We start from the raw sequence: 8,903 nt of genomic DNA on the forward strand, positions 1-8,903 counted from the left end.
CCTGACTTGAAGCACTTGGCAGGTTTTCTAGTCATCTGTTAATTTAATGACCTGATACAAAGATCAACCCTTAAAAATGATTGGAAGGATAAATGAAGTAATAGAGATACATATTGTGCCTACTAGGTTTCTTAAGGATATGTATTTATATTCATTTAAAGAAAACTCCTTTTGAATGCATTACTTGTTTGATTTAGGAAGCATTTAATCAGATAAATAATCTCACGAATGTTTTAAGTAACTTGCTAAAACTTAATTAATTAATTTGGTTTCTTTGATAGTACACCCAGAGAAAAGTCTCAGAAAGCTATCCAAGATGAAATCCGTTCAGTGATCAGACAGATCACAGCTACGGTGACATTTCTGCCACTGTTGGAAGTTTCTTGTATTATACAACTTCACATTGGCTTAAATTTGTTGTAGAAAAGACTAGGCTACTACTTTGAGAATTAATGCTTTCATTAAGTTTTTTCTTATTTATCAATGTCATGTTACATGACTAAGAAAAATGTTATAAAGCTAAAGTAATGCTGTTTGAGTTTTATTTTAGAAATGCTGAAAAGGAAAGGAGAAGATAGTCTATACCTTNCTCTATAGTAGCCACTCTTGAATATTTTGATGTAATTTCTTTCGTTATTTTTATTTCGACACATTTCTACGTATATAATTAAGACTCATAGCTATAATTGTGTCTTCCTTTTTTTTAGATTACTCCTTCACTTATCAGATATAGCCTAACTACTACTGTATGCCAGGGGCTATTCTGGGCAGTAGGATACAGCGGTCACAGAACCAAGATGTTATCTTTTCTATGTCTTAGATTCATGCTGTCTCATGATTAATTATATACTTTCTGCAAATATTTTTATTGGTTTTTCTCTTTAAAGNCGGTCACAGAACCAAGATGTTATCTTTTCTATGTCTTAGATTCATGCTGGCTCATGATTAATTATATACTTCAAATATTTTTATTGGTTTTTCTCTTTAAAGAAAAAAAAAGTCGATTTTTTCATAAAATAAAGTGAAAGGAGTACAGTATTTCTGTACTAAAATTTCCATTGAGGAAAAGCAGTTAGTTAATAAAATTGATTAGAGATCAAGCTAAACTAGCTTTTCTGACACTATAGGTGGTTCAAATGTGAAAGAGACAGGAAAGGGTAGTTGTACTTTTGAAAAAATAATTGTACTTTAATGATTTTATCCCCAATTTAGGTTCATTTGATCTACTGATTTATACAGACAAAGATTTGGTTGTACCTGAAAAATGGGAAGAGTCGGGACCGCAGTTTATTACCAATTCTGAGGAAGTCTGCCTTTGTTCGTTTACTACTACGATCCACAAAGTAAGTAGCATGGTAGCCTACAAAATTCCTGTCAATGACTGAGGATGAGATAAGGACAGTGATGTACTTGTAATTCTCAGATGTGGTTTTCCTGAAACCAAGTCAACTATAGTTGATACATTTTGTTTCATTGGTTAATTTTTAGATGGGGAAAACTTAACATTATACTTCTATTGAACTGTGCATAATTATTCCATTTTTTGGTACCTGTATGACTTGATACAGGGTTCACATAAATTATTGCACATTGTTCAAAAGGGAACTAGCAGATTACATCAGCATTGTTATGTCAGTTCCTTTGAAGGTGGTAACTGTAGATGGAAAACTTTTGCTATGAAGCTAAATGCCTTCTTAAATCAGACCTTTTGGGCAAGTACGTTGACTTGGAATATAGGTAGGGAGATATTTGAATATAAAATACAGCATAAGAAGTCCAGATATTCAGAATCTTTGTTTAGATCCTGAAATTATCTAATGATAATCTGTAAGTAATGAAAAATTGCTCCTATTAGGTCCTTTTGCCATTTATTTCATTTGTATATTTTCCATATTGAAAACATTTCCAATTATTTGATTTTAATTTACATAACTTGACAAAGCTATGTATATTGCCACTGTTTAAATTCCTGTGATACAGAACTCTTAAAAGTTTTTTTAATGTTTTATAAAATCAAGCTTTAAATGATGATGTAATAAAGTTAAATATGTATGTTTTAAATTTGTCTTAACATATTTTTATATTGGTGTGGTATTAACACAGTTAAATAGTAGGATGGATTCAGTATAGCGAATAATATCTTGTGCCTACCAGGGCCTAAGAATACAAACCTGAATAAGTCAAGAGGTACTTTCAATTTGATAGACAAGCTTTGATTATACATCCCTTTAATCTTATAACTGTGGACTTAAAATAAGCATCATTCTTTGTATAAAATAATACATGTCAGTTGGAGTTAATTCATTTTAGCATATATTGGACTGTAGAACTTGTCTATACTCATAGCCTTATTGCCAGCCTAGTTTTCCTTATTTTTCCAAGGTCAGTTGAAGGCGAACTTCTAAAAATTCTCTCCTAATCTCTGTTCTAAATCTGATCTCATTTTTATAATTAAGTGTTTAGTATCAGATACTGTTTTAAGCTTTTTATATGTATTAACTCATTAATCTTCACTATAAAGTAAAAATACATAGCCTGTATCCGTTCATTCAAAAATTACAAAGTGAGCACCTGTTAATGTGCCAAGTATTGGGATGAATGAAACAAAGTCCTTGCCCTTCTGAAGCTTTAGATAGGAAGGACAGGAAAATACATGGCAAGCTTCCAGGAAGTAACAACTACACAGTTTATCTCATATGTGTTTGTTATTTCACCTGAATGATCTCTTTGATCCTGTTGCCTGCTTGTTAAGAATAAAGGGAAATTCTTTTCACTGCAAGACAAGTAGGTGCCAGTATTTGATGATAGGTGTAGTGAATGTTGTGAAAGCCCATTTCCTTGATAATTGAAGCTATCTAATTGAGGTCCACCTCATGTCTTTTTCCTGAATAAGAAAAGTAGTTATGCAGAAATGTAAATGATGATGAATTAGTTATGGTCAAGAGTCTGGTTTTCCAACATGAGATATAGTACAAAGTGGATACTAGTAAGATTAAAACATTTGAATTCTGGGCTATTCATAACCTCTTAATGTGAAACTAGATTGAGAAGGAAAGCGGAAATGGAAGTCCAGTAAAAATATGNTGTGAAACTAGATTAAGAAGGAAAGCGGAAATGGAAGTCTAGTAAAAATATGGAGAGTTGAACATTTTGGAGCTACTTTTGAGACAAAAGTTGAAATTCTTTTTAGGAAGCGGTAACTGCTTTAGGAAACACTGAATGCCTGTGCTAAATGGCCAGAAATAATGTGGTTCTTCCCCCCAAAAAGCTCACCGGTAGCAGCTTTCTTAATATATCATTGATAATACTTAAATTTCTGTCATTTGTGTTTTTATTCCCCAAATTAAATGATCCTAATATTATCACTTTTAATTTGTGATTTCTAACATTACTGACTTCAACTGACTTCCCCCTCCCTCTTATAGATTATATATCAATTAAGAAACACATATATCAGAGTTGAGTAGGAGCCAAGCTATGAGCTTTATTGGTAAAGCTCAACTGGAAAAGCTTTGGCCTATGGCTCCAACTAAACTTGTCCTGCCCTTTTTCCTATACCTTGAAGCTCACCTTAGGCAGGAGATATTTAAACCAGCAGGTTTAAAGAATTGTGAATGACTGATGAGCACTGGGTATTATATGTAAGTGATGAATCACTAAATTCTCCTGAAACCAAGATTACAGTATATGTTAATTAACTAGAATTTGAATAAAAATTTGGAAAGAAAAAAAAAANAGAATTGTGAATGACTGATGAGCACTGTGTATTATATGTAAGTGATGAATCATTAAATTCTCCTGAAACCAAGATTACAGTATATGTTAATTAACTAGAATTTGAATAAAAAATTGGAAAGAAAAAAAAAACCCATGCATGATTTCCATGTTAAATAGAGAAGCCAAGATTCCAAGAGAGTCTGATAGGCCTCGCCTGGACTCTGACTCAGTTTTGCTTACCATAGGTAGAGGAATGAAAACAACATGTTCCGATTGGGCCTGTCAAGGTCTGAAATAGAGCCCCGGAAGGGACTGAACCACACCTGGTCTTCAGGATTCTTCTCCCAGTGTCATCAATTGGACAGAGAAGTCAAGCCTTCATGGGAATTTTACACAGAGGTATAACGATCTTATGTGTTAGTTGGCTTTTGCTTCATAGCAAACAACCATAGAATAACCATAGGCATTTTTTTTCCTGTAAGTGTGGGTTATCTGGGGTGCTTGTCTTATTCTCATGCAAATCTAGGTTACATGTCTCATTCTACCATTGAAGGGGCAATGGCTAGCCAGGACTCCTAAAGCTTAGCTTCAGAACTTCCACACTGACATTTTTGCCCACGTTCCACTGATGCGGGCAAGTCTTGTGGCTCAGCCAAACCTCAGTGGGGCAGGGAAGTATATTCCTCCCACAGAGCTGGGGAAAGGGGTATGTGAAAATGTGATGAAAGTGGTACTATACAGGAAAGATCAGAATAGCTATAATAATGCTACATTGTAACTCATATTTTCCACCAGATGTCACTAATGCTGCAATATTCAAATTAAGGTGAACTTTTGACTTTAAAGACTAGAATATTCAGCTTTTCTTATTGGAAATTAACACTGGGGTTTCTGGCTACAAAAATATAAAGACATTAGAGGAAGAAAACACAGCATCTGCTACCGGCTAGGCATTTCACATGAATTATTTTATTTAATTCTCATGCTTTAGTGCACAAGTAGAATTGTGGGATCAACGGGCATGCACACTGCACTACATTTTTTAGAGTTTAGGTGGTCGTCTTCTGTCCATGACCAAGGAAGCTCATCTGGGTCCTCAGCAAGCACATCAAAAGGAGTGTTTCTTCCCCCTTTTCCTGAGGGCTCTTACCTTTTACATCCTTTTAGCAACTGAGTGTCCAGAATAGGGTTTTCATTTCCTGGGCTTTACAAAGCTCCCATGTTCCTTTGCATTTGTATTTACTCTTTACTCAGATGACTTTAACCAATGAATGGTACGAAACAAAGACAGAGGATTTAATTCTATAACTTACCTGTGTTGTTCAAAGAATAAATCAAGTGTGCATTTGTGAGCAGTTGTGAAACACTTTCCCCACCAGTCAAAAGAATTGTTCATTAAGTAACCTCAGTTACTCTTTAGGGAATTAATTTTTGCCTAAAATTGTAAATAATAATTTCTTATTCTTTTTTTATTAAATGTAAAATTAGATTTTAAGTTATTTTGTTCAGTGTAACCATGATAAAAATTTGTGTTGGAGTAAGTATGGAATAGAAATGCTGCTAAATTTCAAATTTTATTAGCTACATTTTCTCAGAACAGATCTTTAAAGATCTTTCCATTCTTCATGAACATGGCTTTAAAAGCCAGCAGTATTAACTGATGCTTATTAAAAAAAAAATCTAGCTGGGAAAACGACTTAATCTTCATTAGAGTTGACAATTCTGTTCCAATCTGGCAAAAACACTGTAGCCTTAGCAACAAAACTATTAGAAAAGACCTAGAGAGAAAAATGTCAAGAGTTGACCCTCTGATTACACAAATCATTTTATGTTACCATTTCACCTATTTTTGTGCTCTTACCATTTGATCTATTTTTATACTAGAGAAACATAATATAATTTCGTTTATTTGTATAAAGTCCATTTTCATCTGCGTTTATCTGCACCATTTTGCTATGCAACCTTGTTTGCACAAAGGAACACATCAGATCAAAATCTATTGTTTTGGCATTTTATCTGTGCTAAAAAAGTCCTCTGAATATAAGCACGACCACTCATGCTCCACTTCCATGCAAGGGAAAGGTCTCAAACCTCTTTAAAAACTATCTAGATATGGATATGCCCAGTAGATACTTAGACAAGGATCCAAATTTCTTTCTGAATGGCAGCCTCACTGACTCACATGCATTTCTTTTAATCCTCACAACACCACTAAGAGGGTTATTCCCATTTTACACATGTAGAACCTGAGATTCAGGGAGGCTGGGTAATTTGCCCAAATTCAAACATCCAGAATCTGTCCCCAGGCCCGACCCCACGGCCAGTATTCTTTCTAGTATGTCTCATTGCTTCTCAGAGACCAGAGAACAAAGGAGGGTGCCCCTGCTCCATTGTGCACAGACTCAGCCAAAAAGGCTAGAGTGCTCCATGACTCTAACCCCAAGTTGGGGAAGGAGAACTCAACAATATTTGAGTATCAAGTTGCATTAATTTTTTTAAAAACACTTTTTCATAACAGATCATTAAATGTTTATATATACACAGTATTTTGCTGGATGATAGCCACATGCATTTTCTTCCATCAACATTTTCTTCTCTCATTCTTTCACTTGTTTTTTTTTTTTTTTAAAGATTTTATTTATTTATTCAACAGAGATAGAGACAGCCAGCGAGAGAGGGAACACAAGCAGGGGGAGTGGGAGAGGAAGAAGCAGGCTCATAGTGGAGGAGCCTGATGTGGGGCTCGATCCCAGAACACCAGATCACGCCCTGAGCCGAAGGCAGACGCTTAACCGCTGTGCCACCCAGGCGTCCCTCACTTGTTTTTTAACTACATGCTGTGTTGGAATTTGAACCAGTTTGAGAAATAGAGGAGACAGAAGGTGACTGGAGATGTATGTTACCATCCAAATTATGGGGTTTCCTAGCAAAGCTGGGTAGAGTGAGGCTTAGACCTCCAGCAGAAACAGGGTTTGCTACTACACCTCCAGAAATGAGCTGGGGAATGGCCAGGCTACTGCAGGCATCCTCACTCAAGCCCACTCCAACATGGGAGTAAGAAGCCCTGCGTGCTGAATGCCAAGGACATAATAAGAAAGTGCTTTACTCAGCTCCTGTAAGTCTTAGAAAGATCTTTTCCATGTTGCTTGGGATGGTGTGAGAAAGAAAGTGGAGAGAGGGTCCCAAAATCTCCACCACCACCATCTGTTATCGGGATCAGAGTGGAAACCCAAAGAGTGGAGTAAAATGCATCCCTCCCAACATTTGCCGGCTTTCTCACAACTTTTTAGTATATTATACCGTGTGTTCGTTCCCCTGGCATCATGTGAGTTGCTTTAGGTAGCAGGCTCACAGGCATTTTTTTTTTTTAATTTTAGTAATTATGTATTTTAATCTGTACTCAGAAAAATGTAGAACACGTTTTAACACTTTACCATGAGCGAAGATTGTAAAGTCCACACTGAATATTTAAGGAAAACCATATGAGTATTTGTATGAAAGACATATGAATGCAGACAAGTCATGAAGGCTGCGCACACACCATGGAAGACTGGGAGACATGTCATAACCCATCGTGGTCAAGCGTCAGAAGGGAGCCCGGGCAGCCATCCCTCTCAGCAGAGCCGAGCGTACTCATGGTGCTGATGCGCTCCACACTCTTAAACTCTGCTTCACCCTACGGAGTCCTTCTGGAACTGCTGAAGGGCATTTCGCTTTTTGCCCACAAAAGACGCAAGCACCATAAGCCAGGTAGAATTCCATGTGGCACCCTACGCTGAAAGTTCACTCTCTGTTCTATTTCTTATCTCGAATTATGTCCAGCCACGTTGTCCAAAGTGACTCACGGACTTTATGAAATGAACACAGAGACTGTATCAACATTAAAATGTCCCAAATTTGAACAGTATGAAACTTTTTTTTTATTACTCAACTTCTCCCCAACCTAAATCCCCTTGCAAATAAAAGCCCATAGAAATTAAAGTCCAAATGCCTTCATTCTCAACTGTATACAATCGGGTCAGTGTCAGCCAGAGCTTTTTACTCAGAGCCTGGGTTCCTATAGCTGCAGCCGAGTCCTGGGATTTCACAGCAATGCGTATAGCTTCTTCAGCCTCTTCAAAGTTGTTTCAAACCTCTAATTAGTTCTGGTCTCCAAGGGCTCAGCAGTCACAAAAGAAACTGCATCCTCACTATAGAAGCTGTCACAAACAAAACTATGGTCCCCCAGTTAAATGAATAGGTAATGTCTGACACTGCTGTTCTCGGCCAAAGAGCGCGGCAGATCACTCAGTGCTGCCTGCATTGAAGACAGTGAGGACCTGGGAACCCGGGTTTCAGTCCCATGGCAAGCCAGCCTGTGGCACCAGCATTAGGTCCACGGCCTGTGAGTCCGGTCGATTCACTGAGCAGAAAGTGCCCATCAATGGTTGTACTTCCACGTTTAATATGTGTATTTCTTTGTTTTGTTTTGGTGATGTGTGTGGGAATCTCCCATATATATTGCCTACTTTCTCTCAGCCAGTGACATTTGGGACATTGGTGCCTTCTTCACAAATTTAGTTATTCTGGTTTCTTCATTTCCCTGTGTCTCCTGTCTCATGCTTTTGGCACTTTGGTGCAAGATTATGGTCTAGAGAAAACATCTACTCCCAAATTCCTCCAAGTATATTCTCTCCAGAACAGTGGAGTGAAGTACACCGTCCTCTGTAATGCATGAGGAATGGGGTAATGAACATCACCCTACTCCCTTAGCACTATGTTTAACTTACTAATATACCATGTTGCATTTATTCTGATAGTAGTAATTGTCATCACTCTTCCACAGACTTTTCATTCCTACCTAGGCAGGTTGAGTTGGACCTGGCTAGGAAGTAGTGACCAGAATCAAGATTTTAAGAAAATAAAGTACCATGATCACAGTAAGAGCCAATGAGTCAGGATTATTCTTTGTAAAGAAGTAACAGAAGGATATCAAAGTTTAGCAAGACTTTAAGAAGATTCTAGATATCACAGATTAAAGTAGTCAGAAGTTAGTATTCCAAAGTGTTGCGCCATTGAAAAGATAGAACACAAGCACAAACAAATAAAAAAGATTCCAAGAAACTTAAATTCAGGGTAGAAACTTTTCTGTTCTCTTTTACTCCTTCCTGTCTCAGTAGGATCTGACCACTGGTGTAAGGAGAGAG

At 36.9% G+C, this 8,903-nt stretch overlaps 1 long non-coding RNA gene across 3 annotated transcripts; it reads left to right on the top strand.

Annotated features, from left to right (window-relative positions):
• Positions 1-133: 133 nt before the first annotated feature.
• Positions 134-8,848, top strand: LOC117798356. Of its 3 annotated transcripts, none has more exons than XR_004622874.1 (4): positions 134-385; positions 1,213-1,343; positions 3,963-4,543; positions 7,122-8,847. It is a non-coding gene; the product is annotated as an uncharacterized LOC117798356 (long non-coding RNA). The 3 variants fall into 3 exon arrangements; XR_004622876.1 differs by lacking the exon at positions 7,122-8,847 and adding an exon at positions 6,371-7,115 and having other exon boundaries at positions 157-385; positions 3,963-4,116; XR_004622875.1 differs by having other exon boundaries at positions 159-385; positions 3,963-4,116; positions 7,122-8,848.
• Positions 8,849-8,903: the final 55 nt, after the last annotated feature.

The sequence above is a fragment of the Ailuropoda melanoleuca genome, unplaced genomic scaffold (assembly GCF_002007445.2).
Source record: "Ailuropoda melanoleuca isolate Jingjing unplaced genomic scaffold, ASM200744v2 unplaced-scaffold3072, whole genome shotgun sequence".
Taxonomy (NCBI): Eukaryota; Metazoa; Chordata; class Mammalia; order Carnivora; family Ursidae; genus Ailuropoda; species Ailuropoda melanoleuca.